Genomic DNA, 22,717 nt, shown 5'->3' on the forward strand with positions numbered 1-22,717 from the left:
TGCCTCTTTTCTTCTTCCTCTTCCTATTTTTGTCTTGAAAAAGCTCTCCAGGATGTGTGTGCCTGGGAGTGTTTTCACACTCTGAGCTGTGCCCTCTGCCATGGGACAAATGCACCTTCCAGAGAAATCTGCCCCTCCTGCTCACAGAAGCCCTCTGAGTGCCCAGGTGAGATGGTGCCCAGACTGTTTTGCTGGTGTGGAATGAAAGGGCCAGGCCAGAAAGGCAGAGGAGGATGATGGAGGAGACAGGGCCATTTGCAGGGGATGTGTGTGAGGCTGGGGAGATGAATGTCCCTGGGCCAGTGAAGGCTGTTCCTGGAGTCACCCCAGAAGTGTCAGGGCTCTGACAGGGCTCCAGAGGGCATCCTCAGTGCCCCTCCTCCCTCCACTTTTGGGGGGTCCCACTCCCCTCCCACTCAGTTTGGGGTCCCACCACCCCTTCTGTCCCCTCTGACCCCCCTTTTCCCACTGACCTCCCCCTTGTCACCCTCCGCTCACCCGAGAGCTCCTCGCCCGCAGCCAGGAGGGCTCCCAGCACCACCAGTGCCCAGAGAAGTCCCCCCAGAGAAGGGGTTGGGTGGGGTCTTCGGTGGGCTTTGAGTATGTTTAGGCAGTCCTCCAGAGCCTGTGTGGAGGTTTAGGGGGTTCCAAGCACCTTTCTAAGTGTGCTGGGTGCCTTATTGAGGGGTTAGTTCCCTCCCAGAGCCCCCCCCCGAGCGGGCTGACAGGGGGGAACAAAGGGGGGTCCCCATTCCCGATCCATCCCGGGGCCTGTTCTGTTCCCCCCAAACTCGGCTCCACCCCTTGGGATTCCCCCAAGCCCTTTCCCTACTGCCCCCCAATAACCGGGACTGGGGAGAACTGGGAAGCTTTCCTGGGATCAGGAGTGGCAGCAGGGGAGGGAGGGACACACGACCCCCCCAAAATCCTCACAGGGACAGGGGGGGTCCAGGCTGGGCCCGAGGCCCCGGGGAGGGGCTGCGGCCGCCGCCGGCTCAGGAGCTCTGTGGGGAGAGAAAAGGGGGTGACACCGGGGTGGGGGGTCCCCGGGGGGGGCACAGACGCTCTGGGGGGACACACGACCCCCTGGGACCCCCCTCACCTTCTGGCGCAGGTAGAAGCCGAGCCCCAGCGCCAGGGAGACGAAGGCCAAGAGGAAGCCCCCGGCCCCTCCTTGGCAGCAATTGCTCAGGCTGATGGAGCCCGGCAGGGCCGGGGCCGCCGGCGGTGTCCGATCCCGGCAGGAAGCGGGGAGGGCCCCGGGGAGCGGCGGCGGCGGGCGGGGCCCTGGGGGAGCCGCCCCGAGGGGTCCCCGCCGCCCGTGGCACTGAAGGAGCCGCCCCGGGACGGGCCCTGGCGGGGGTCGCCAGAGAGGGGGGGCGAGCTCGGAACGGAATCAGCTCCGGAGAATAAACCAAGGAAAACCAAAGGGCCGCGCCGGGGGAGTCTCCGCCGCCCCGGAGCTAAAAGAGCTGCCCCGCGGGACGGGCGAGGAGGGGCGGCGGTGAAACAGTCGCCCGGGGTGTGGCGAGGGAGGCGGGAATGGGATAAAAGAGAGAGAATAGAGAGAGAAATCGCTTTGTTTCCCCCCTCCCTCCCCACCCCAGCTCCCTTTTGTATACAGATAAAACCAGAGATCAGCATGTGCTTCTATTTCCCCTTTTCCCCTCAGGGGAACAAAAAACAAAAAAGAAAACCTTGGGAAAGAGGGGGAAAAGCCAACATTGGAAAACTATCTTGTCTGAGATAAGGTGTGCTGCCAAAGGAAACGCTGACACCAGAGGTGCCCCAGCGGCAGCAGAGCCCCCACCCTGCCCACTCACACACTTCAGCTCAACATTGGGGTTTTCCCCTCCCTGGCACTGCCCAGTCCAGCCCCTCCCTGGTCCCCCCATCTCCCTGCCCCTGCCCCAGCCCAGCAGAGCAGCACACTCAGGTCTGGCCCTGCCGCAGGACATGGAGGCCATGGAGCTCAGGGACAGGCCCTCTGGGTCTGCAATGCTCAGCACATCATCAGCTCAGGCAGCTCCTGCAGCCCCAGGGCCAGCCCCGCTCCCCAGCACAGCAGCAGAGAATCGGCCCCGGGCTCCTCAGGCCCCATTTGCCATCTCCAGGGGCACTGGCCACCACCAGCACCAGCTGGAGCAGCCTCAGCCCCTCCAGCCCCCACAGTGGGACCCTGAGGGCAGCACACGGACTCCAGGGAGAAACCAGCAAGGCAAGGACCCTCTGGAGAGTCTGCTCCTTGGCCTTGTTCCTGAGAGCCCTTGAGAAGAAGAGCTGAGGCTTCAGGCTGTGCCCTGAGCAAATGGAGCCCCTTGTGTGGTGGAAAGAGTGCAGTGGAGCCCAGCTCATGCCAGCAGTGCCATGGCCACAGGACTGACCCAGCCCAGCCCAGGGACCAAGGCCCAGAGCACTGAGGCCTCAGCCGAGGCCCAGAAGGGGAGGGGGGCAGGAGAAAAAGAGCAGCTCTCAACAGGCCAAATGCTGCTGCTCCCTGGCACTGCTGCTGTGCTGGGACTCTCTTTCCCTGCCCCTCTGCACACAGGCACTGCCCTGCCAGACTCATCAGAGGTCTCAGAAGACTGAACTGAGAGAAACAAGTCACTGAAGGATCCTTGACTTTGTTTCAATGCATTCCTCATTTACACAGGCTCTGGGTCAAATTCAAGATGTAGACAGTGAACTAGACATGGGATGAATAATCAATATTCACTGTACACAACTTTATCCCAGGTGAAAAAACACATGAAAACCCTAACCCAGCACGACAAAACCCTGAGCAGGCAGGCTGGAACAAGGAGTCCCATTCTGAATGCTATGGAAGAGAAAACAGGCCCTTTGTGGCTTCAGAAAAGCATCCAGTCATCATTTCCCTCAGGGCATCCTTGAAGCAAAAGATTTCTTAAGACAGATGCCAGAGCTTGGCAGCAGGCTGTCCTTCTCAGCTTGGAAAATCTCTGCTAACTTCCCTAACAATGGTACAACCCCCCCCCAGTAATGTTGTCAAACAGCTGCATCTGCAGGATTCATGTTCCAGCATTACCTAATGCACAGTTATCACACCTCTTTTTAAAATTAAAGGAGAGGGAAAAAAAAAGCAGGGGATGGGGAGAGACTCCCCACCCCAGTCATCCATCAAGTGTACATCCTGGCCACTGCTCCTAAGGAATTTAATATATGCTAAAGAGATATAAAAAGACATCAAAAGCTTTCAGAAATAAAAGTACTTTAGAAGCTAGATTTCAAGATTGCCAAGTGGGTTTTGGCCAGATTATAAAGTTGACTGACATGCCAGGATACTGCATTTTGGAAGCAGCAGCAGCTGCTCACATATTGCCTTGTATTAGTGGCTGAAGTGTGTTGCTGATTCCAGAGCTGGACTATCATCATCTGTGGGGAAGAGTAGATAAATAAATAAATAAAAACTGGCATTCCCTACCAACCCTGCTGCCTTGAAGCACTCTTTTCAAATGCAGCCTCCACAGGAAAAAAAAGTTAAGACCACTTTATTTTGATTATAGTGCTTTCCCCAGGCAGGAATTTTTATTTCAGTTAGAATCTTTGAACCATTCCATTTTCAGTGAGGCATTTTTATATTTACAGTTGACATCTTCAGAGAAGAATGTAACCATTGAGCAAAGGCATGAAAGCTGCCTGCAGGAAATACTTAAATTATTTTACATCCAAATGGAGCCTGTTGTTTTTAGCTAAAATTTAATAGACCTTAAATCAATGACCTTTCTTTTACTGAAAGCCTGCACTTTGGAAAACTAACTTTCCCAAGAAACATATTTGGGTGAATAAATGCCAAACAAAGGGCTATTGAAATCTAAACATTTTCTCCATTTATACCTTGTGAACATTTAGTTCCTAAATTCCCGACTGCTACCTAATGTACAGAACAGTGGTGCCTTGGTTGAATCACATATCATTGATTTCAGAGTGTCACAGGGATCTCATTGACAGGAATCAATTAGAATCCAAAATCAATCAAATATGTTCATGCACTGTCATTCATCGAATTTGAATATCCCCAAATTAATTGTAAGCATGTGAAAGAACCTAGAAATCAATTTTGAAAAGGTACAAAAATAAGAATCAGTAAACTTTGAGAAGATAATAGTGCATCTGAGCATGTTTCATGCCTGCTGGGGTAAGTTAATGGTGAATCACACCTTCCCTTCCCAGCACAGGCTGAGATATATTCTTTTTGGAACATGAAAATACCCAGGGACTGAAGGCAGAGGACACACCAGTCAATGATCCAGCATTATTTTATGAACAGCCTGTTACACGCCCAAAATCAAACATGCTGCCAGGATATTACAAAATGCACAAGTGTGTTACACTCTGAAAAACTGCACATTGTAAGTGAGCCACTGCACTTCAGGGAGAAAGAAAGGAGAGAATTCCTGAATCTCTACCAAAAGCAGGAATAGATGTGGCCACTTATCCAAAGAGCTGTTACTGTTGCTGAGGGCTCCTCTCTGAACACATTCACCTGTAATTCTGTCAAGGTAATAAATCCTTCCACTCCTTACAGCACACTCAAAAGCACCCTGCTATTTAATGTCAGTGGAAAAATGGCCCAAAGTGTCTAAAACATTTCCTTTTGCTCATGTAAAAGTGCTGGCATTTTACTTCCTTCCTGATAAGCCAGTGCCAATGGACCTGATTATTCTTTTCTTATTCAAAGCACATCAGTAGTTCCAAAGCACTCTCCATCTTATCAGGTGTCTGAACAGCACAGTTACTGAAAACAGTTTGTCCTGCTCCTCTCTCCTTCTGCCAGGCTATCAGATAAACCCAACTAACTCTCTGTATTTACACACCATCAAACATAAGCTGTGTCTTCAACCCACTGTAGCCTGTTTCTGGCATGTTACAGGTTTGCTGCTTGACATTAGTTGTACCCAAAACAGCAGCAGTGAATTAGCTTAGAACAAAAATACAGTCACTCCATAGCACGGAACACAAAAGGGACACAGGATAGGGAAAAAAAAGAGAAACATTTTGTGAAGGAAGAATGATCACTCTCATTTCAGTAGTTCACAGGTATTTATCTGGTGCTACTTGAAAAAGACCATGGAAACAGCAGGATTCAAATGCATTCAAAACAGACCTGACACAGGCCTCAAGAGTAGAAAAATAATTTCTTGTTTTGTTTATTTTATTCTCCTGTCCTCTAGGAACTGTCTCTGATTTGCAAGGAGTGAGAAAGTGAAAGGAAGGAAAATGGTTACAGCATCTGAAAGCATTTAAATGCCTTTACAGTTTTTGTCTGTAACAAGACTGATTTTCATGATCCAACCTTCATTTGGCTCTAAAAGACCCCCACAAAAACAAACCAAAAAAACACTGTCCCCCAAACAAGCCTCTCAGCAACTCTCCTTTTCATTCAGTGTCTCAGATACAGAATTTTCAGTGCTGACTACTGAGGAATAACACAAGATCAACTCCTTCAGAAGGGCCATGGCTTTGAAGATTTTACTCCCTGCACAGCCACAGGGAATAGGCACAGCATCTCCCTTCCTTCTTCTCAGGATGACAGGATATCCTCGGGATGAGCACAGTGTTGGAAGAGTTAAACATTAACCTGGCTGTGCCCTGGGCACTCTCATCTGGCTAAATGAAAAGTTCTGGAAGGCCCAGAGAAATCCTGAGTTGCAGCTCTGTGATTAAGTACAGCCTTCTTTAGAAGCTGAAGCTCCAGCCCCTGAGGGGAGGATCCTTCCCACCACTTCTCCCACTGACAGTCCCCCTAAGTAATAAAATATCAAACATAAAAAGACAGTGGCATTCATCCTCCACAAAGACAGGACCAAATCCTGCAGTCAATTTGATGACAGAAAAAAAATTAAAAAGGAAATAAAGAACACAGAAAATTTCTTGATCCTTAGTTACATTTCCAGTATATGGAGAACTACACAAACTGCCAGTAGCAGAGTGCTCAGAGTACATAAAGGAGTGTGATTTCACCATTTTGTTAAATATTGGTTTTACTAGATTTTCGTGTCTTGTATTTCTTTGAAAATATTCACGTGTGAGGTTGAAAAAAGTGTTTCTTTCAAAAACAGCTCTAGGAACCAACCCAGAAATAGGGGGAGAGGGGTGAAAGAGCAGCAGTCACACATACAAGAATGGTCTGAATACAGCAAGTCACCTCCTGCCCACCCATCCTGGCACCTGCTTGGAAGGAATTTTGGAAATGCTTAGGAACAAGCCAGCACTACATTTTAGATATGACTTTTTCATCTCTACATCTACAGGACTTTAAACTGTTTCATGTCTGTAAGGGGGGTACTTTTGGATTAGATGATCAATGGAGCATAGAGGCGTGAGAAAGAAATCATATTAGGATGTGAAACCAGCCAGAGTATGGTACAATGTAACTTCATGGCTCAAGCGAATTGTAAGGTCCATTGTACTTTTTAGCAAGTCAGCTTGATATCCCCTATTATCAGAGCTGAGTTCTTCCTTGGTTTTGCTACATATTGCAAGATAGATACATCTACCCTTGAAACACAGGGATAGAGGTCATACATAGGGGTGAAAAGATGATGATGGGAGGAAGATTCTGTGGGCAGGGGTCGCTGGCCCCTTGCCCTACAGCAGGGCACGCACAGACTGTTGCTATCAGGTGATGATCAGGCGGGGTTTGGCTGCCACTCAGGAATCACCTTATACTGGGTACTGGCCCTACATGGTGCAATGTAGAGCTGATAAAATGGGGTGTCAGGACTGCTGGGGTGAGCGATCCTCATCCTGCCATGGAGACTGTGTTGTTCCGTGGGGACGCCCGCTAAGCACGGGCACCGACCAGCTGCTGCAGATCCTGGCAGCCCTGGCCTGTCTGTGTGGGTAAGCACAGTTTATTGAGAGGAAGCAACTGAGAAAACCACTGTTTTATATCCTTTTTTGATATCCTTTTAATTCCCTTTTTAGTAGTTAATATTGTATTAAAAGCCACTCGTAGTATTGTTTTAATATCCTTAATATCCTTTAAATGTTCCTTTAATTCCCTTATTACTAGTTAATACTATAATAAAAGCCGTTCATAGTATTGTATGAATGCCAACTGATAAAGCAGTTATTTTGTATTCTTTTGTAGCTTTTGATTCTCTTTGCTAGTTTTTTATTCTTACTGCAATAAAAGATTTTTTGTACTGTTTGAATGTCTGTTGTACTTGTCTTTATTCCGGGCATGTATTCAAATGAACTAATACACAGGGGCACAGCTCTTTGGGGCAGGAGACGGGCAGCAGCCTTGCCAGGACTCGGGGCAGTGGCAGGTCTCCTTGGGCCAGGACTTGCCACAACTGCTGATTTGGGTGCAGCCCTGGCCAAAGGGCTCCCAACAGCATTGGTGCCCTTGCCCACACCTTCCTTCTCGGTGTCAGCCCCCCTGTTTAGGATGGCCACCAGCCAGCACTTCTCCCAAGGAGGCCGTGCCAGCTTGTGTGGAAGGCCCTGTGCCCTTCCTGCTGCGACTGAGTCGGCGGCCGAGGGGGCTCCTTGTGCTGCCGTGAGCAGGCACAGGAGGGGAGTGTTTGCTCATTTCTTGAGCCGTTCCTACAGTCCAGGTCCAGCCAGATTAGATACTTCAGAGAGCGGATTCCCTCCAAGGTGGGGCAGGTTGGTGGGGCTGGGGGAGGCCCCAGGCCACGTGGCACTGTGTCCCAGGGCCCTTTGTGACACGCTGGGCACGGCCGGTGGGATGGAAGGGGGCAGGGTGTCCAAGGGCCCTTTATGACCCGTGGTGACAGAGGTGCTGCTGGTGACACGGCCCCAGTGTCAACAGTGCTCCTCGGAGCAGGCGACGGGACAGGACGGGACAGAGCGGTGCTGTGCGGAGCCCCCGCGCAGCCAACTCGTGCCTTACTGACCCGGAGCGTTTTAGAGGATTTTCTCTCTTTCAGGTGACCTCGAGGCATTTCCACAGGATTTGGAGACCCGGAGTTTCTCCGAGGTGTCTCTAATCCCTGTGGCAGGTGCCCTTGAGACCCTTTTGCAGGACTTGGAGACCCGGAGTTTCTCCGAGGTGTCTCTAAGCCCTGTGGCAGGTGCCCTCGAGACCCTTTTGCAGGACTTGGAGACCCGGAGCTTCTCCGAGGTGTCTCCAATCCCTGCGGCAGGTGGCCTCAAGGCCATTCTGCAGGACTTAGGGCCCGGAGTTTCTCCGAGGTTCTCTTTCTCTCTTGCAGGTGCCCTGGACACCAGACTGTGGCATGGCAGGGAGACGCTTCAGCCTGCTCAGGCTGTTCCGGAGGAAGAAGGAGGAGGAAAGCCCTGGGGCTGCTCCAGCACAGCAGCCTGAAGAGGTGCAGCAGGTGCAGCCCCCGCAGGAGGGTGAGTGCTGGAACTGGGCCACAGGGCTGGTGGCTGCAGTCCCCTTGGCCTCATCCTGTCCCATCCCCTCTGGACATGCCCAGGGAAGGGGAGGGGGGCAGAAGGGCTGATCTCCTGGCAGCCGTGCTCCATCCACTGGGCATCCCGGGGCTGGCCCTGCCTGCTCCTGGAGCCCAGGCCTGGGCTCTGTTCTCCGGCCTCTCCCGCACACCCTCAGCTCTGAGCACGCTCGCTCTTTGCCAGATGCAGGCCAGGAGCGGACAGAAGAGCAGCTCCGTGCCCGTGGCCGCTTCCGCAGGGCAGCACAGGTACCTGCAGCCATCCCCGCCTGGGCTGGGCCTGCTCTCACTGCTCAGCCCAGCACTGCTGTCGCAGCCCTCCAGGGGAAATCCCTCTCTTCCCTGCCCTTCTTTCTCCTGCAGACATTTATGAAATTCATGGGCAGTCGGCGTAGAAAGGCCAGGATCACACCAGCTGATGTCCAGGCCCAGCCTGACACCATCCCGACCCAGCTGACAAATCCTGATGTCAGCAACGCGTCGACTGCTGCCCCAGCAAAGTGTGACACCACAACCACTGATCACACAACCCACTGGGACACCACGTCCACCGATGATGAGTCAAACTGTGACTCTGTGCTGCCTGGTCTCACGGAGGAGGCCGACGCCACAACAACGGAGGGCGTGGCGAGCACTGACGCCGCGCCTGTTCAGCGCCTGGCCGATACCCCCAGCCTGGAGTTTCTTGAGGAGAGAGCTGTCTCTGCTGAAGTAAGCAGCCTGTGGCCCCCCAAGCTGGGTGCGCTGGGCCCCCTCAGCCTTTGAGGCTGGCACAGTGTGCTGGGAAGGGAAGCATTTCTCCGGGGAAGCTGGGCAAGTTGCTCACTCTGGCAGCTCTCCACTTCTCCCCTGTGCATCCTCCAGGCCAGACTGTGGGACCTGGGGACCTGGGGCTGCTCAAGGCATCTCCAGTCCCTGGGGCAGGTGCCCTTGAGGCCAGACAGTGGGACTGGATAAGGCGAGGCATTTCCCAGGCTTCTCTCTTGCAGCTGCCTTCAAGGCACGACTGCAGGACTTGGAAAGCCAAAGCTTTTTTAATGGCATCTCTGCTGCAGGTAGCCATAACACCAGACGGAGACATGCAGCAGAGACCCCCCACGGTGCCCAAGCTGGCCTGGGTGAAGGAGGAGGAGAAGGAGGAAAGCCCTAGGGCTGCTCCAACACAGCAGCCTGAAGAGGTGCAGCAGGTGCAGCCCCCGCAGGAGGGTGAGTGCTGGAGCTGGGCCACAGGGCTGGTGGCTGCAGCCCCCTTGGCCTCATCCTGCCCATCCCCTCTGGACATGCCCAGGGAAAGGGAGGGGGGCAGAGGGGCCGGGGCTGATCTCCCGGCAGTCGTGCTCCATCCACTGGGCATCCCGGGGCTGGCCCTGCCTGCTCCTGGAGCCCAGGCCTGGGCTGTGTTCTCCGGCCTCTCCCGCACACCCTCAGCTCTGAGCACGCTCGCTCTTTGCCAGATGCAGGCCAGGAGCGGACAGAAGAGCAGCTCCGTGCCCGTGGCCGCTTCCGCAGGGCAGCACAGGTACCTGCAGCCATCCCCGCCTGGGCTGGGCCTGCTCTCACTGCTCAGCCCAGCACCGCTGTCGCAGCCCTCCAGGGGACATCCCTCTCTCTTCCTTGCCTTTCTCCTGTAGCTGGTTTGCAGATTCATCAGGTGCATTTGGCATGAAGAGGCCACTTTCATGGCCACTGGGGACATGGCAAACCTTTTCAATGCCCAGACCAGCGCTGCCCTGCTGGATTTGCTTGTGGAGAACGGTGTCTACAAAGCAAAGCAAGTAAGCAGCCTGTGGCCAGGGCTCGAGTCCCCCAGGGATGCTGTGGCCCCTCACGCTGGCTGCTCTGGGTCCCCTCAGCCTTTGAGACCAGCAGAGTGTGGTGGCAAGGGGACCACTTCTTGGGGGAAGCTGGGCAAGTTACTGGCTCTGGCAGCTCTCCAACTGTCCCCCATGTCCCCTCCAGGTGCCGGCCATAGTCAGGTGCATCCATCAGTGGCTCACGTCCAATGTGTCTGCTGAGCACAGGCTGGACAAGACTCTGGTCCTGCTGACCGAGGCACACCCCACGGATGTTGCAGTGACCCTGCTGCGCTCTGCCCCAGCCTGTGACAGGTATGGGGCCCACCTGCCTTGAGGGCTCACCTGCGTTTAGACTCCATCTCCCTGGACAGTCGTTCCCAAATGGGGTGCCAGAGACATGGAGACTTCCAGGACATTCCAGCTCCTGTCTTTGCCAGCTTTGGCATGTCAGCCTCCAATCCTGAGGCCAACCTGCCTCCCTGCCCCACAAGGCACCGTGGCTCTGTCACCTGGGCCCTGCAGCTGCCCAGGCCACAGAACTGTGTCCCAGACCCCCCTGAGCCAGAGTTGTGACTCCACAGAGCTGCTCGCACCATGTGGAAGACGCTCATCTCCTCCAGATGGACTAAGGAGCCGGTGCTGCAGATCCTCTTCCGTGTGCTGGAATACTGGCCAGCGCACAGGAGACGCACCTCTGATGGGGATGAGAGGGATGTCTTTGCCCTGGCTGTGAGTTTCTTGAGCTGGCCTCTGCTCGCCCCCAGGTTGCCTCTGGGATGCCTTTCCATCCTCCCTCACCACTGCTTCTCCCTGCCCCAGGCACTGGGCTGCAAGCCTGGCTTAGGGGCATGTTCAGGGACACCAGGCTGGGGGATCCCCCTGTGTCTCCTCTGGCCTGTCCCTGCCACGCTTGGGCCCTGCCACATGGACATCTGGGCCCTGAGAGCTGTCTCTGGGTGCTTTGTCTTTGGCAGGCAACTGTGGCACTCTGGGAGATCATCCAGCTGTCCCACTCCTGGTGCCCAAGTGCATTGAAGGACAATTTCCCGCGCCTCCTTCTGACTCTGCTCTTCCAAGTTTTCATCAGCACAGAGGAGATGTCAGAGGAGGTCGAGACCTTCTGGAGGCGATGCCGGGAGCAGCGCAGCCTTCCCCCCAACCCCAACAGGTGCTCCATCCCAGTCCCCTCTCCCTGCCACGCCCTTGGGGATGAGGCCAGGGCTCTGTGCCTGACCTGGGCTGTACTCTGCACACAGGTTTACAGTGCAGACCGTTAAAGCCCTGCTGCGCCAGCTGCTGGATGAGGACGTGTTGATGGCGATCGGTCGCAAGTGTGGCTGGGACATGCTCCTCAAGGCTGACAGCCACCACTATGCAGTGGGTCTGCTGGCCAGGTGAGAGTCCTTTCTCCCCACTGCCCCACACCCCCACAGGTCATTTCTGCCCTGTGCACAGGCCACCCCTCACAGTGCCCGTGCTGCTGGGCCAGAGGGCCTTGGCAGCCAGGGATGGCTGAGCAGAGTGGAAAAGGCGGAGAGGGGCGGCTGCACAGGAGGAGCCACCTCCCAAAGTGCCCACGTCCTCTCCTGGGCTGGTGGTCCAAGACCAGGCCTGTGTGAGTCAGTCCCAGGAGAGCTTTGCCCACCTGGCTCAGGGTCTCTGGCACCTTTATTCCCCCTTGCAGGGAGCTGTGCCGTGTCTCCCGCTCCTTCGGTCGCCGCATCGCCGTCAGCCTGCTCCCGCGGCTCAGCAGGGGAGACCCCCTGTGGGAACTGCCTGCCCTGGCGTTCCTGGTGGAGGTGAGCCTGATGGCGAGTGCTGCCTGGCCCAGCTGCCTCCCCCTCTCTGCCCTCTCACAGCCGCAGCCGCCCGGGACGGTGCCTGCACCCTGTGCTGCTGCCTGGGCCCGGCCCCGGGCGGGTCCGGGCTCCTGCCGGCCGGGCACCCTGTCACTGCTCCCTGCCTTTCAGGTCCTGCACTGCCTGAACCCCAGACAATATGGGCCCAGCATCCTGCAGATTTTTTCCAGGCACCTGCGCAGTCAGTGCCCGGAGAGGCGTCGCCTGGCGCTCCGAGGCCTGGTGGTGCTCAGCAGGGATCCCTCAATGGTGAGCAGGGGGCAGGGGCTGAAGCCGGGCCGGCAGCGTGCGGCTGTGCAAGGCAGTAGCTTGGCCTTGGCTGGCCTTTGGCAGCTGTGGCAGCTGCTCCCAGCTCTCCTCCTCCCCATTCAGCTGCCCGACTCCTTTGGGACGCACCTTTGGCCTCTGGGCCCCGCGGCAGCAGCGTGGGGCTGCACCACAGCATTGTGTTCCACACAGGCTAAGAGCATGCGGAGCCTGAATGAAAGCCTCCTGGAGCTACTGCAGGATGCAGACACAGATACAATTCAGATGACCCTCTCCGTGTTCATCAATGTGCTGGGCTTGAAAATCATCCAAATATCCACCCCTACTGCCCTGAAGTTGCTTGAGGCGCTGCGGCCACTCTTTGACAACGTAAGGCTCTGTGCCCCTCATCGTGGGCACTGAGTGCTGCCAGGAAACTTTGGGCCCAGTGTCTTTTCAGGCCTGTGCCCCGGTGGGACTGGAGAAGCCAGTGCTGAGGTCTTTTCCTCTTCCTTTGCACCAGGAGCACAGCCAGCTGCAGCAGCTCTCCATGCTCCTCTTCCGGGAGCTGATGGAAGCGACAGAGAGGAGCAAGAGCCTAAAGCCACACGTGTACCTGAGTCTGGTGCCATTCTACTTCAACTGGCACAATGAGAACCAACGTGTGGCAGAGGTGAGGACTTGTGGGCTCTGGTGTCCCCATGGCAGGAGGCTGCTGTGCCTCCTGCCCTGGCCCATGGTCACCTGCAGCCTCCTCCTGGCCTTGGTGCAGGGATGCGGGTGCTGTGCCCTGGGCTGCGGTGCCATGGCCCGCTCTCTGTTGCTGTGCAGGCCTCTCGGAGAGCACTGTTTGGTGCAGCCAGGTTCCTGAAGTGGAGGGATCTTGAGCACTTGGTGACCATGGAGCAGCCGTGGAGGTTTCCCGAGTGCCTGGTAAGGACGGCCCCAAAGCCCCAGCCCCTGGCTCCCCGGGAGCACCTAGCCCTCTGCTCCCCCCAAAGCCCGGCCCCAGCAGCTGCTGGCCGGGCCTCAGGGCTCTGTGTGCAGGGGAGCCCCGTGCTGGGGGCAGGGAGTGCCCGGCCAAGGGGCAGAGCCTGAGCCGAGCCTTCCCTCCATGCCCTGGTGCTCTTTGCAGCTGGAAAAGGACAGGAGCCGAGTGGGCCAGTACGTGCGCCAGGCCCTGCCGTTCCTGGAGAGCCCAGAGGAGCCCCTGCGAAAGCTGGCCATCAAGTTTCTGGGTGAGCCACAAGGCCGGGGTCCCTCCCCACCCCGCTGCAGCTCGGCCCCAGCCCCGGCTGCTGCAGCGGCAGCAGGATGCGGCCCAGGGCATGTGGAGCCCCGAGTGGCCCCGAGCGCCTGCTGCCGCCCTGTGCCAGCCCAGCCCTGGGGCGTCCCCATGCGGGAAGGCCCCGGGCTCAGCCCTGCCAGGGCAGGAGGCCGTGTGGCCGGGCTGGCAGCGCCGCTGCGGGGGACCTGTGCCTCTGGGGCCTGACAGGCTCTGTGTTCCCAGGGATCGCCGCCAGGTCCATGAAGCAGGAGCAGCCAGAGCTGCAGCTCATCTGCCAGGGTGAGCAAGGGCACCTTCCAGCTGATCCCCTTGGGCCCTGCTCCCTCCTGGCCATGGCAAGAGCTGGCTGGGATGGCCCTGGCAGGAGGGGCTCCTCGCGTCCCCACACCCCTGGCCTCTCACCTTGGCTCTCTTCCTTTCTCTTCCAGCCCTTCAAGACATGACTGATGACAGCCCTGCCGTCTCAAACCTGGCCCAGGAAACGCTCCACATCATCAGAGCTGTACGGAGGACTTCATTCTTCTCATTCTGGTAGTCTCCGTTGCTGCCTCTTCCAGCCCGTAGAGGTGAGACAGAAAACATCAGACTCGCCATGGCAGGCCTGGCAATTCAACACTTGCTCGCCGGCTCCTCAGAAAATCAACACTTTTATACAATTTTCAGATATGATTAAATGCATATTCAAGTGATTACAACATCTATCAATGCATATTAATAATAGGCGGAGTATAGGTGGAGCTCAGGTGGGGCTTGGGGTGGTGCTTCTCTTGGCTCCCCATTTCGAGGGGTAGTTCTGATCTTCATCCATAGGGCAGGGGTCTCTAACTCCTCTTCCTCAGCTTGATCCTTCTTCCTTTCCATTGTTCTTGACCCGCTCACTGAAGCTTGGAAAAGGCCCTGGCTCCAGGCCTATTTCTCCTATTCAAATGTCTACCTGATCCTGTTATACTTCTAATTTATTGCTTCTAAGCCTATTACATGTTCTTGTACTATTCTCTTAAGCTTTGGTCCAGTAAGTAGAACAGAACGGGTACAGATCGTTTTAATATTGGTAACTTGTTTGCAGGCCCAAATCAACTTGTTTGCAGACCCAAATCTCTTAGTTAACTCTTTGGGGCCTAGCCTCATATATCATTCCCCCCTTTCTGTTTAGAATTTACAAATTCCTTCGTCAAGCTCTAATGGATTTTGGTAGGTGTGCATCACAGCCCACATTATCTGCATCTTTCTAACCATGATGCTTGATTTGTACCATAGCCAAATAATTAGGATCAGCAGTATAATCATGCTAGCTCCTAAAACCAATATTGAATGTATCAAATAGTGGAACACTTGTGATGCCGTGGGGGAGTATCCAGTAGAGATATCCAACCAGTGATGTTCTCCCACTTTTTCCACTTTGGTTAAGACAGTTTTTATATTCTCAGTGTTGTGTTCCACTTGCAGAGCATTCGTTTAGTCGTTCTGTTTACTTCCTGGACCAGTTTTTCTATATCAGGATGTTTAAGCATTGCTTTAGAAGATTAATGTTCATTCCTGTCTGCAATTTTAGCACATCGTGATACGTTGTATAATCAGCTTCAATCAATTGTCTAGTAGTCACTAGAATGATATAATCAAAGTCACAGCCTATTATTTTAGTAAAACAAAAAAATTAGTACCACTCACTACTTCATGACAAGTATCTATGGTAAAATTAACACAAAAGATTCTAACACATGCACAACCATTTCCTACATAATAGACTTGTGATTGGGTTTTAGTATGGGGAAGAATTTCAAAGGTACACACACTATCTTCAGTATCTAAGCATAAATCCTCATTTCCTACTACAGCATTTTCACAGATATATCCTAATTGTCCTTTAGGAATACATGCCTCAGGACTGACTGATTGTCACTTTTTCTTGGTGTGATTATAACTTGCCCAAACATTATGGTCTATGGGTCTGACAATCACATTTTGGTGTATGGCTCCTAATGTCAGGATAGGAAAGATGGTCTTTTCTTTAGCTGCACTGATAGTGAGCACATAAACTTCAATTTGTTCATGTTAAGGGTTGTAAGTGAAGTTCCCTAACTGCCACCACGCCTGGTAATTTTTCTCAAATTGTGTAGTAGAACTGTTTCTAGCTATTATTTCTCTTACTTCTTGTGGTAATATTCCTGAGGTTCCTTCTCTTAATATTCCTGCAGCTACAGATTGCACCCACTGTTGAGTTTGGAGACATTGTATTGCAAATGCAAACCTTTTATGGATGACACCAGCATAGTCAATAATTTTGGTGAAATCTTTTGCAGTGTGGTTAGCTACTAATGTTAACAATTTAACTGCCAATGACTGTGTTTCTGCCAAAGTGAGCAAAGATGATCTTAAAGGGACTTTGAATTTTCCGAGATCAGATGTGACAGCACTTAGTTTATTCACTAATACTTCTTGAATCCTGTGCCAAACCATCCAGTTACATCTCTTTGAATTCTGGTACGAGGGGATCTGGCCATCATCTATGCATGCCAGCCTTTAAGGCTTTGTTGAATACAGGGCTGACAATCTTTTTGTATGTTTGATATGTTTACTTGAAGGTTTATTCGAACCCTCTTCAGTGAATATGTGGGACCTAACAACAGCTTCTGCTCATTTGAGTGTCTAATCATGTAAGGTCCAGCATAAGTTAAATTGTGGACACTCTCACAGGCTAAAGAAGGAGTTGTAAAACTGGTGGTGGTCTTAGTCAATGGGGTGGTAGGAGATTTGCTGGTTGGAAATCTCCTGGTTATATTTCCTTCTCTGAATGTCCACTGACACATCATAGAAACTGATTTATCTAGAGTGAAGGTGTGCCAACACTGATCAGCCACTAATTACATTTCACAGTAACGTCAATTTTGGGTGACCATCTAATCTGTGCCTATTAAAACATTTGCATTGTATGGGGTACCAGGATTTTCCCAATTATTCAGTACCCTTGTTCCTTGGAGGACTATAACAGATGCATTGTATTGGTTCAGTTCAGATGAATTCAGAATATCTGTATTTATAGCAAATCATAGACTAGAATTCCCATTATAGGCCTGAGACCATAATGATTCTTGGGCAAGAGTTTGATTTAACACCAGTGTACTTATCAGTCCAAAGATCAGCATTGAGGAGGCTTGATAGTAGATGATTCCTCTCCCGAGGTCCATGCTTCCTCTGGAACCCTCTTGACTCGAGAGCAGTGGATCCACGTGGGTTTCTCTTTCACCCAGATCACTGTGAAGGTGGTCATCAGCACCTGCTGGGGTCCATCCCACTTCTCTCGTGGTGGATCTCCTGAAAGATTCTTAACATATACCTGATCACCAGGGTTGAAGGGATGTAACTTACAATCAGGCTGCTTGGGTTGGTGTTCTAACACCACTGTAGCATTTTTCTGCAATTGTTTTCCTACAGCCATAACATGATCACACACATATTGATTACTGATTTGATCTACAGCTTCACTATTCACAGTTTGCATCATGTAGGGTCTGCCTAATAGAATTTCAAATGGACTTAGTTTCCCTTTTGATCTTGGCTTGACCCTTAGCCTGATTAAAGCAATAGGTAAAGCTTGATACCAGTGAAAATTTGTTTCTTGACATATTTTAGATTCATCTTTTCTACTTGCCCACTTGCTTGGAGTCTGTAGGGCATATGCAGTTGCCAATTGATTTTTAGTGCTTTACTTATTGCTTGTACAATTCATGCACAAAAGTGTGAACCTCTATCTGAAGAGATGCTCTTAGGCATTCCAAACCGTGGTATAATCTCATTCAACAAGACTTTAACCACTCCTTTTGATTCATTTTTTTCTACATGGGAAAGCTTCGGGCCATCCAGAAAATGTGTCAGTCAAAACTAAGAGATAACAGGACCTCCCCCTTTTCTTGGGAGCTCAGAGAAATTAATTTGCCAAATTTCACCTGGGAAATGCCCTTTACTTATTGCCCTTTGGTGTATTTTTGTTCCACTATTTCAGACAAAGTTCACATTGGGATGTGACTTGCTCTATTGTGGTAAATAAATTTGGTCCTGCTACTCTAGTCCTTAAATGCTAATAGAGTGAGTCTAAGCCCCAATAGTTTTATCATGTTTTACTTTTACAAATTGCCACACTAATTTTTCTAATAGTATTAACTGACCTGTTTTTAATTAACCTCACCCATTGTCTAACACCTTACCTTCATTTTCATGTATACACTTAAGTTTTTTGATATTCTACCTATTGATCTGTGTCTAGTTCTTCTAGCACTAAAGCTGCTACTGGTAGTTCTTTACTTCTTGCAGCAGCTAATTCAGCTTCTGCATCAGCTTTTCTGTTTCTTATTTCCAGGACAGTGTTACCTTTCAGGTGTCCTTGGCAGTGCATAATTGCCACCTGAGAGGGGAGTTGTACAGCTTCTAATAATCATAGAGTTTCTTCAGTATATTTCACAACTTTTCCTTGAAGAGTTAAAAGTCCTCTTTTTTCCAAATTGCTCCATGAGCGTGAACTATGCCAAAGGCATATTTGGTACTGTCCATTGAACACATTCTCCTTGTTTTTCAGTAACAATCAATAGATCATTCACATATTATAAAAGTACACCCTTTCCCGGTGGTGACTGCCATTGTTCCAATTCTTTAGCTAATTAATTCCCAAAATTGTGGGAATATTTTCTAACCCTTAAGGTAACACTGTCCAAATGAGATGAGTTTTCCTTCCTGTGGTGGGATTTTCCCACTTGAAGGCAAATATCCTTTGACTTTCCTGTGTTAAGGGAAGGCAGAAAAAGGCATCTCTTAAGTCTAATACTGTGAACCAAATTACACTTCCTTTTAATATTGTTAATAAGGTACACAGGTTTGCAACAGCTGCATGTATGTTTTAGCTATTTTATTTACTGCTCTTAAATCCTGACCCAACCTATGTGTTCCATTTGGCTTTTTGACTGGTAAAATTGGGGTGTTGCAATCTGATTCACACTCTACAAAACCTTAATTTCAAAAAGTTGTCTATTATTGGCTCAATTCCTCTTCTATCTTCCAGCTTCAGTGCATATTGCTTCCTAACTACTGGGTTTGCTCCTGTCTGTAATTCTATTTCAATGGGAGCTGCTCTTTTTGACTTTCCTGGTGTTTCAATAGCCCAAACTCCTGGGTATACCTGATCTAAAATTTGATTGACATTTGAATTACCCTGGCTTGGCTCCACATAGATCATTGCTAAACTCAGAGGTGCTATTAATTGTTCTTCCTTTACCTTAAGTTCAATTTTACCTTGTTTGAATTCTATTACAGCTCCCAGATTTTCTAGTAGGTCTCTGCCCAATACCAGTTTGGATAAATTTGGTAAATACAAAAACTGATGCACTCCCATTTGTTTTCCAATTTTGAACTTTAGGGGTTTCAAAAGAAAGCTTTTCTGATTGGCCAGTGGCACCCACGACTTAAACATATTTATCACTTTTAGGTATTAATTCAAAACAGAAAGTGTAGCCCTGGTATCAATTAGAAAATCTAATTCTTCTTTTTCTTCCCCTAGCTTAATTTTTACCAGCAGGTCCCCTAGCACTGGCCTGCCGGCCCCCCCTTCACTCAGTACTCTGTAAGCAACAACAGCCTCTCCTGTGCCTGTATTTCCACCTGTTAATTCAGGGCATTCTTGCTTCCAGTGTCCCTCTTTTCTGCAATATGCACACTGGTTCTACCCAGCCTTGTCTGTCGGGGAGGCAAACCTTACATCTGTTACACAAGGCTCATACATATAACTAACAGTTGCAAAACTGACAAATCTTAATTCTAGGTCTTATCCAAAGTGATGTGCTTATAGTTAACTCTTCAGCACTACCTCTCATATGGCAACTCTTAGCATGATAATACCTTTAACTATGTGCTCCTGGATGTTTCAAGGTAAGCAAGATATATCAGGTACACAATAACAATATTTGGCCAAATACAAACAAAACCAGACCAGACCAGACCAGAGGGGATATTCCCTCGGGAGAGCGTCCTCTCCCGTGTCCCCTGCGAGACGGCGTCCCGCCTCGACTCACGGGTATCCAGAACCAGAATAAACAAAACCAGAAACCAGATACAAATACCTTTTATCAATAGGCAGTGTTCTTGTCCAGCCCCTGCAAAAAGCCACCGAAGAAGGGAGCCCCTTCGGGTAGAAAGACTTACCCGAGGGCGCCCAAGGGGGTCCCGTCCTCCGGGGGATTCCGCAGCCGGGTGGAGAAGGTGTGCTGCTGCAGGTCGCCAAGTGAATCTGAAAAATCGGTCCGAGAACCTGCTCAGAGACTTTTTTTATCTTTAAGCAGCAAGGTATTTGTTTATTCGACGCTGGGAGCAAGGCAGCTCGCGCTGGACAAACTTGCTCAAAGGCTTCACACAAAATCAGCATTTTATACAATCTTCAGATGTGATTAAATGCATATTCAAGTGATTACAACATCTATCAATGCATATTAATAATAGGCGGAGTATAGATGGAGCTCAGGCGGGGTTTGGGGCGGTGCTTGTCTTGGCCCTCAATTTTGGTTGGTCTGGGGGCTTAAACTCATCTTCTTCAGCCTGACCCTTCTTCTCTTCCATTGTTCTTGACCTGCTCACTGAAGCTTGGGAAAAGCCCTGGCTCCCGGCCTATTTCTCCTATTCAAATGTCTACCTGATCCTGTTATATTTCTAATTTATTGCTTCTAGTCCTATAACATGTTCTTGTACTATTCTCTGAAGCTTTGGTCTAGTAAGTAGAAAAGAACGAGCACAGATCGTCTTGGATGTTGGTAGCTTGTTAGCAGGCCCAAATTTCTTACGTAACTCTTTTGGGCCTGGCCTCCTGTTTCAGTGAGATCGGTCATTGTAGAGCAGGGCTGAAAAAAGGGAACAGCAGCTCTTTCCACCAGGAAAAAAAGTCTGGATCCTCTGGATTCAGGTGCAGTTGATGGGGCAGCCTGGGCACTTCTTGGGCAGCAAGAACTTTCTGTGGTGGCACCTTTTGTCTGGCAGGAATCTTCAGTAGGATTCAATTTTTGAGGAGGTGGGACCGGCGATTGAATCACAGGGCTGAGAAAAGGGAACAGCAGCTCTTTCCACCAGGAAAAAAAGTCTGGAAGCTTTGGCTTCAGGTGTAGATGTTGGGGCAGCCTGGGCACTTCTTGGGCAGGAAGTGTTTTCTTTGGTGGCACCTTTTGTCTGTCAGGAATCTTCAGTTGGATTCAATTTTTCAGGAGGTGGGACCGGCCATTGCAGCACAGGGCAGAAAAAAGGGAACAGAAGTTTTCCGTAAGGAAAAAAAGTCTGGAAGCTTTGGCTTTAGGTGTAGTTGGTACAGCCTGGGAACTTCTTGGGCAAAAAAGAGCTTTCTGTGGTGGCACCTTTTGTCTGGCATGATTCTTTATTTGGATTCAGTTTTCAAGAGATGGGACAGGCCATACCAGCGCAGGGCTGAGAAAAGGGAACAGCAGCTCTTTCCCTAAGGAAAAAAAGTCTGGCAGTTTTCGCTTCAGGGGCACTTATTGAGGCACCCTGGGCAATTCTTGGGCAGGAAGTGTTTTCCGTGGTGGCAACTTTTGTCTGGCAGGAATCTTCAGTTGGATTCAATTTTCCAGGAAGTGGGACCGGCCATTGCAGAGCAGGGCTGAAAAAAGGGAACAGCAGCTCTTTCCACCAGGAAAAAAAGTCTGGAAGCTTTGGCTTCAGGTGTAGTTGTTCGGGCAGCCTGGGCACTTCTTGGGCAGCAAGAGCTTCCTGTGCTGGCACCTTTTGTCTGGCAGGAATCTTTATCTGGAGTCTATTTTGGGTGTTACTTTGACCTATTCAGGAGTGGGCCAAAAAAAAGGGAATTACCAGCTCTTTCCATCAGGAAAAAAAAGTCTGGAAGGTTTGACTTTGAGGTTCATTTGGTGGGGCAGCCTGGGCACTTCTTGGGCAGCAAGACTTTCTGTGGTGGCACCTTTTGTCTGGCAGGAATCTTCATTTGGATTGAAGTTTTCAGGAGGTGGGACCGGCCATTGCAGCGCAGGGCAGAAAAAAAGGAACAGCAGCTCTTTCCACCAGGAAAAAATGTCTGGAAGCTTTGGCTTTGAGGTGCAGTTTTTGCGCAGCCTGGGCACTTCTTGGGCAGGAAGACCTTTCTGTGGTGGCACATTTTCTCTGGCAAGGATCTTCATTTAGATTCAGTTTTTCAGGAGATGGGACCGGCCATTGGAGCACAGGGCAAAAAAAAAGGGAACAGCAGCTCCTTCAATCAGGAAAAAAACTCTGGAAGCTTTGGCTTTGAGGTGCAGTTGTTGGGGCAGCCTGGGCACTTCTTGGGCAGCAAGAGCTTCCTGTGGTGGCAACGTTTGTCTGGCAGGAATCTTCAGGTGGATTCAATTTTCCAGAAGGTGGGACAGGCCGTTGCAGTACAGGGCTGAAAAAAGGGAACAGCAGTTTTTTCCACCAGGAAAAAAAGTCTGGAAGCTTTGGCTTCAGGTGCAGTTGTTGGGGCAGCCTGGGCACTTCTTGGGCAGCAAGAACTTTCTGTGGTGGCACCTTTTGTCTGGCAGGAATCTTCAGTTGGATTGAATTTTTGAGGAGGTGGGACCGGCCATTGCAGCGCAGGCCTGCCAAAAGGGAACAGCAGCTCTTTTCCACCAGGAAAAAATGTCTGGAATCTTTGGCTTCAGGTGTAGTTGGTGGGGCAGCCTAGGCACTTCTTGGGCAGCAAGAATTTTCTGTGGTGGCACCTTTTGTCTGGCAGGAATCTTTATTTGGATTCAATTTTCCAGAAAGTGGGACAGGCCATTGCAGCACAGGGCTGAAAAAAGGGAACAGCAGCTCTTTCCACCAGGAAAAAAAGGCTGGAAGCTTTGGCTTTGAAGTGCAGTTGTTGGGGCAGCCTGGGCACTTCTTGGGCAGCAAAGAGCTTTCTGTGGTAAGACATTTGTCTGTCAGGAATCTTTATCTGGAGTCTATTTTGGATGTTACTTTGACCTATTCATGAGTGGGCTAAAAAAAAAAAAATTAGCAGCCCTTTCCCTCAGGAAAAATAGTCTGGAAGGTTTGACTTTGAGGTTCAGTTGTTGGGGCAGCCTGGGCACTTCTTGGGAGGAAGAGCTTTCTGTGGTGGCA

General features: G+C 51.0%; 1 long non-coding RNA gene across 1 annotated transcript in view; it reads left to right on the plus strand.

Annotated features, from left to right (window-relative positions):
• The window catches only part of LOC135405703 (uncharacterized), a 553,771-nt gene that overhangs the window by 530,203 nt on the left and 851 nt on the right, over positions 1–22,717 (plus strand). Inside the window, exon 2 of the long non-coding RNA XR_010425962.1 lies at positions 20,518–20,537. This is a non-coding gene — a long non-coding RNA (uncharacterized LOC135405703). The remainder of the gene's footprint in view (positions 1–20,517; positions 20,538–22,717) is intronic.

The sequence above is a fragment of the Pseudopipra pipra genome, chromosome W (genome assembly GCF_036250125.1).
Source record: "Pseudopipra pipra isolate bDixPip1 chromosome W, bDixPip1.hap1, whole genome shotgun sequence".
NCBI lineage: Eukaryota > Metazoa > Chordata > Aves > Passeriformes > Pipridae > Pseudopipra > Pseudopipra pipra.